The sequence below is a fragment of the Mytilus galloprovincialis genome, chromosome 8, assembly GCF_965363235.1.
Source record: "Mytilus galloprovincialis chromosome 8, xbMytGall1.hap1.1, whole genome shotgun sequence".
Taxonomy (NCBI): domain Eukaryota; kingdom Metazoa; phylum Mollusca; class Bivalvia; order Mytilida; family Mytilidae; genus Mytilus; species Mytilus galloprovincialis.
In genome coordinates, this window is record NC_134845.1 from 35,711,054 (window position 1) to 35,717,321 (window position 6,268).

General features: G+C 30.5%; 1 long non-coding RNA gene across 1 annotated transcript; it reads right to left on the bottom strand.

Moving 5' to 3' along the window:
* Nucleotides 1-1,217: 1,217 nt before the first annotated feature.
* Nucleotides 1,218-4,907, bottom strand: LOC143043258 (uncharacterized). The gene is made up of 3 exons (XR_012968276.1): nt 4,821-4,907; nt 3,905-3,989; nt 1,218-1,820 (listed from the first exon to the last, which is right to left on the bottom strand). It is a non-coding gene; the product is annotated as an uncharacterized LOC143043258 (long non-coding RNA).
* Nucleotides 4,908-6,268: the final 1,361 nt, after the last annotated feature.

The following is a 6,268-nucleotide window of genomic DNA, read 5'->3' on the forward strand; positions in this document are numbered from 1 at the left end:
CTATCAACTCCCTACTCTGATGTATGATGGTGTGCCGATAATTTCTATGTGGTCAAAGATTTCATATATATATATATATATATCATTAAAACATGATATATGTTTTGAGAGAGAATAGACCAAACGATCATCGGACTGAATATATTTCTATCGATGTAGTACCATCACCGTACCATTGTTATTTTCATGTTAAACATCCACACTAATGAGAATTATACCCTTAAAAATGTATATAAGTACTCTCTATTTACTTTCCATTCCGCCATATTACATATAGTAAAAGCAGCCTCGATCTCATCTATCATGTGACAGAAGAGACCACGGTCTCATAATTGAATTCTGCCGTAAAACATACATCACATGCTCTATATTTTAAGTACTATTTCGACAATGAAAATGGTAATAATAAACTTTATTCAATTTAGAAATTGTAGTTAATAGTTATTCACCTCTTTCTCAATGTATTTAAATAGAAAAGATTATTTTTATAAACAAATAGTATTGTGATTGCAAATTACGACAATACGGGTGACCTACGATATCATTGCGCAACTGTATGCGCAGATGGCACGAAAATTTAAGCCCCCGAACTACCTTAAGATTTGTAAGTTATATGAGTCGTTTGGTTCTTGTTTTGACGTATTCCTTATGTCCTAATTCATACCCGTCTTAGGTATATAGATTATACTACTGTATCAGGTGTGATACGATATTTATCCAGTCGAGATCGATCAATTTAAAATTTTATACGTGCGGATTGCCGAGCGTTTTGAATACTTTAAAACTAACTGTCAAAAGTGGATAAATATCGTATTGCACACTATTTGGTGGTGTTTCTCTAATAATTTTTTAACAATATGCAGACAAATTCAATCCTTCCTTTCGAATGATCTGTTTGAAAGGTTTGTTCTTTCTATGTGACATCCTCAAAGCATGGTCGCAGTTTTTCTGTTTGTGGTTATAGGAAATTCAGAATAATGGCAAGGAAATTTGACGACATAAGAGACATAAGAGAATTTTTATTGAGCAAGTAGTGATATCAAACGAACTACACGTTGATTAATTAAAAATAATCAACATGCCAGGAAAAGGATAACTCGTGTAAGAATAAGAAAAATATATTTATTACAAAGTTGAAGTTACAATAAAATATATTACAATGTACAAATAATACATAAAATTGAGAAAGGAAATGGGGAATGTGTCAATTCGACAACAATCCGACCATAGAGCAGACAACATGCCTACATGGAATACATATTTTGTTTTCGGTATAAGGTACACAAAAGTCTTAACAACACTTTGAATTAATTTGTTAGCCAATTACTCGATAAAAAAGTGTAACAATATAAAAATGGTAAACTTTATTTAATAGCATTCACTGCTTATATGTTTTATTCCATTGTATGTTATTGGCTGATTTGATGAACTATTATCTTATATTTACATTATTCTTGCAACGCTGAAAACGTTATAAACATCAAACAGTTCCGTTCCAGTTGTCATTTGTACCCAAACCATGTCTCCTTCTGTCAGAGCATAGTCGATAGATAGTGATGCCATGTTATAAGTTATATCGGTGAATAGCCACCCCAAAATAATTCCAGGTGCGGGACCCGTCCTTACAGTAAGGTGGGCGCTTTTAAAGCCAGACATCAAGGTAACAGATATTAAGTAAATACCAGTTTGACCAGTTGGAACAGTATATATACCCGTAGCGGGAACATATCCACTGCCCGTGTAAATTGGCTTGGTGTATTTGACTATACTTCCTGCATTCACATATAGTTTTCCTGATTGTAATGAATATGAAAATGCAGCTGAAAAAAAAATTAAAAAAGATTTTGAAAAGTATAATATACACATAAATACACGAACATAAAGTATGCCTTTTACAAATCATTTGACATTAAATAATGTATAAATTAGAGAGTGTGGTAGAGCAGCTTGTTTCTCCGAAATAACATTGTAAACCGAGGTGAGACAATTTGCTCTATCATCCGTTACATTCATTAGAAATGTAACAAAAGTGACGAGATGTATGTTAGTTATGTAAAACAGTATATGAAAAACCTTATAGTCAGAGATAGAACAAACTGTCTCCCTCGTATTAACCAATCAAAATCTGGTATGTCATCGTGAGTTTTATAACATATATTTATACCAAGTAACAACACGTTATTCTCCTACGATGTGCATAAGAAATTTTGAAATTTGATAGATATTTAACGAGTTTTATGCAGTAATTCCATTTTGCTGCATTTCAAAATCTTTTCTGTTTAGATTTGCAAACAATTGTGCTAACAATATGAAGTCAATCCCTTCTCTTCTAAACAAAATATATCAAAATCTGTTTGTAAAGTAAGTATAGAATGAATTGGTTGCAGTTACACTTTTGTCATGTTAATATAATGATCAATAGATGAAATTAATCTTTAATATGATAAATGAAAAAAGTTGAAGATTTCGTCAGGCATATAGTTTAATTATGAGTACAAATTTTGTCTATAGGGGGACAACCGTTGTCATTATAAACCAAGATAAGATATCAAAACTTCTATTTTTAGTGTCGGTACAGCAATATAAATTGAAATATAAAGTTAGATCTTAAAGCCGACGTAATTGTGTAATGTTAGATCTTAAAGCCGAAATAATTGTGTAATAGTTTTCAAAAGTACCAGGATTATAATTTAGTACGCCAGACGGGCGTTTCGTCTACATAAGACTCATCAGTGACGCTCAAATCGAAATATTTATAAAGCGAAACAAGTACAAAGTTGAAGAGCATTGAGGATTCAAAATTCCAAAAAGTTGTGCCAAATACGGCTAAGGTAATCTATGCCTGGAATAAGAAAATCCTTAGTTTTTCGAAAAATTCATAGTAACCGTTTTGTAAACAGGAAATTTATAAAAATGACCACATGATTGATATTCATGTCAACACCGTGTAAAGTTAGATCTTAAAGCCGACATAATTGTGTAAAGTTAAATCTTAAAGCCGACATAAGTGTGTAATCATTACAATAGTCAATACATCATACATTACTATATTTATTGATTGGTAATACTAACATACACAGTTTTGTGTTTGATTAATGTGAGCAAATTAATTTGATTTTCTAACAATCCTTGCATGTCAAAACTACGGATTCCTAATGCAGGTTCATTTTTGTTTTAATAACAAAAAGAAATAATAGGACTCTAAATTAAAGACGACCATCAGTTTTATAGTTGTACACCAACATTACTGTCATTTAGCATGTTTATATTACCCTGTAACCAAATGTTAAATATTGTCATAAATATATTTCTATTTAGAGTACGTATGATACCCTTGTTATTCGATGCTATCATAACCAAACTGTAAGCTTATGAATATTTACGGGCTGCTACATGATTAAACGGGTTAGAACTTTGCCTTCGACCAAAACCTTTTATGATTTGAAGAATATGGTCTTCGTTTATTTATGCAATGTACCTTATCTTATTTTAAAAGGGTAACAAAAGCGTTTTCGATATGCAAAAGGCAATTGAAAATTCCCTTGGAGATTGAATACATTTAGTAATGTATATGATAAGAAACATGGACAATTTAATGCAAGCTAGCGCCAGGCATAAGTTGAAATAGTAAATGGTGGACCAAGGCAAACGTTAACTACCATGGTTTAATCAAGGATGGTCGAAGTGAACTTTGTGCAAGACTCGTTTTAAAGTTATTTTAGTGGCTGATCCGTCTAAAATTATTTTTTATTGCAGTCACAAAATAGTCCCATGACAAGCAGTCGTCTTGTTAAGTTAATGATTGTCGTATTTGTTAGTCAGATTAAGCAACAGGATGTTCTTGAAACACTTTTCGCTATCAATACATTACATATTTGTACATTTTGGTGAATTAAAATCTTACCAGTACTTGCAAGACACATCGACACAAACAAGATCCCTGTTAGAATAGTAGTCATTATAATTGCCTTTGAAGTTGATAAGCGTATCTGCAAGAAAGAAAATTACCTGAATAATATGTATATGATTCGTTAATAGATAAATGCCATAAGGAAAACATTGTGCATGCATGTGTTTAAACATGCATTCATCTTATTCAGTAAAAAAGTATAAACACAAATATCGAACTCAAAAATAAATTTAAAAAATGAAAATTTCATAAAACCTAACCAAATCAATCTCTCGATTATATCAAACAACGGAACAAACGTAAACGATATTTCAACTCTTCGACTTAAGGCGGTCAAAACGAAGTTAAATCAAAATTTTAAAGAGATGTGCCAAATCTGGCAAAGTCAATATAAGCCAAGTAGTACAAACACTATATGGCTTTGAACGATCCGTGTGGTTAATTAACAGAAAAATATACCGGGAGTGAGTGTATCAATAATAGTTCATGTCAACGCGGGAACTCTGACACTTTGCCTTAGACAAATGACAACAATGTGAAACCATGGTATATTACAAAAGCATTTTCATTCAACAATTGAAAATATATTCAATAAATAGTTAAAGATAGAAAAATTTTACGACATTTATGATGTAAAAGAAGAAGATGTGATACGACTGCCAATGAGACAACCCTCCACAAGAGATGTTTGTTGATCATTATTTTCTACTGAACTTACAACATGTATGTATGAAAAAAGAATTCAGTATACCAGCAGCACAATGATATAAAATGTAAAGGAAAAAAAATAAAGATAAACAATCTTTTTTTATACAACTTATTTTTTAAAATAATTAGTTTTGCTAAATCCTTTTAATTTCAACTGTTAGCAATTATTGAAGAAAATACATACCGAAACACACACACTAACCTTTATAAATAATATAAGGCTCTGCTGCTACAACTCTGAAGTTGAAGTTTTGTCAATCAAAGGTGTGTGGATACATGTATGAAGGAACAACAGCTTATATACCCTAAATCAATGTCATGCATATTCATTTTTCTAACACATCAAACGAATAAAAAGCAGGATGCAATTGTTTACAATTAAAAAATGTAATAGAAATGTTAATGCATAGGAAATATATTAAGATGTTTATCGGTAAAATTGTCTTTACTTCTAAACCAAGTGAAAAACATTGCTTTACACCAAAAGATGTTATCATGAATCCTGAAAATGAACATTTAAAGGGAAAGATGTTCTAACATGAAGTATATGTGGATTTTCAAAAAGAGAAGGGGTAATAACTTTGATTGATATCTTAATGTGCCCTGTTTAAATTTTTGGTAACTTTTTTTTTTATTTGAATCGCAGTGTTCTTCCTGGTTTAACTTTATCTTCTTTTGAAAAAGACATCATAAAAACAGCTCGATCAATGGAAACTTTTTCTTATGATAATGATACAAGACAGTTTTTAATAGTGACCAGTTCATACTATACAAATATCCAAATCGTGGAGTCTTTCTTTAGATTATCAAATTGAATGCAAATTTTAGCAATAAAACATTATCGTTTACTTATTGATGATTTTTTTTTTAATTATGATTTGCTTAAAAAGAACCCACGATATATACCTTGAAGATATTTCAAACTCATATACATGTAACATAACGACATATAATTAACGGCGTCAAAAGCAAGAACAAGTTATAAAAAGTATAAAGGAAACTTTAGATTTAGCAAAACAACCCCTACTAAGTAAAAAGCTGATCTGGATAAAGAGCCGATTAATAGTAAATGACAACTACATTAAAAAAAATTTTTTTTTTAATTTAAAGGTTTATCACTCATTATTCTGATCTGCATTTTTTCAAAGGTCAACTTCAATTCTGAAATTTATTTTCCTTAAACAATACTTCAAGTTTTTTCGCAATATTTCATTATGAAATGTATAGTATTATTTAAAGTTAAGTCATAGCATTTAAAACAAATTACAAATAATAACAATTGTCTCCATGTATAAGGTATCAGCATTAAGGGTTTACTCATTTATATATACTTTAAATTTTAATCCTCGAAATTGAATACATCATGATGATATTCAATTGGCAAGAACTAAATTTAGATTATTAACTTCTAGAATTAGCGTGAGTATTCCAAATGAGAATTTATATTAGAATTGTTTTTCAGTTTATTAAGAACTTTCTATTAAGCTTGTTAAAGTTGGAGTAAGTAGGAAGAAAACACTTTTAAGAGGGGGGGGGTAAATTCTGTAAATAAATCTTCGTCATCAGGGACCACCTATTTGGGGAGAGCTTTTGTATAACACGGAAGTCATATACTCCTCTTGTCGGTTTATAACGTTGACAAAATACATA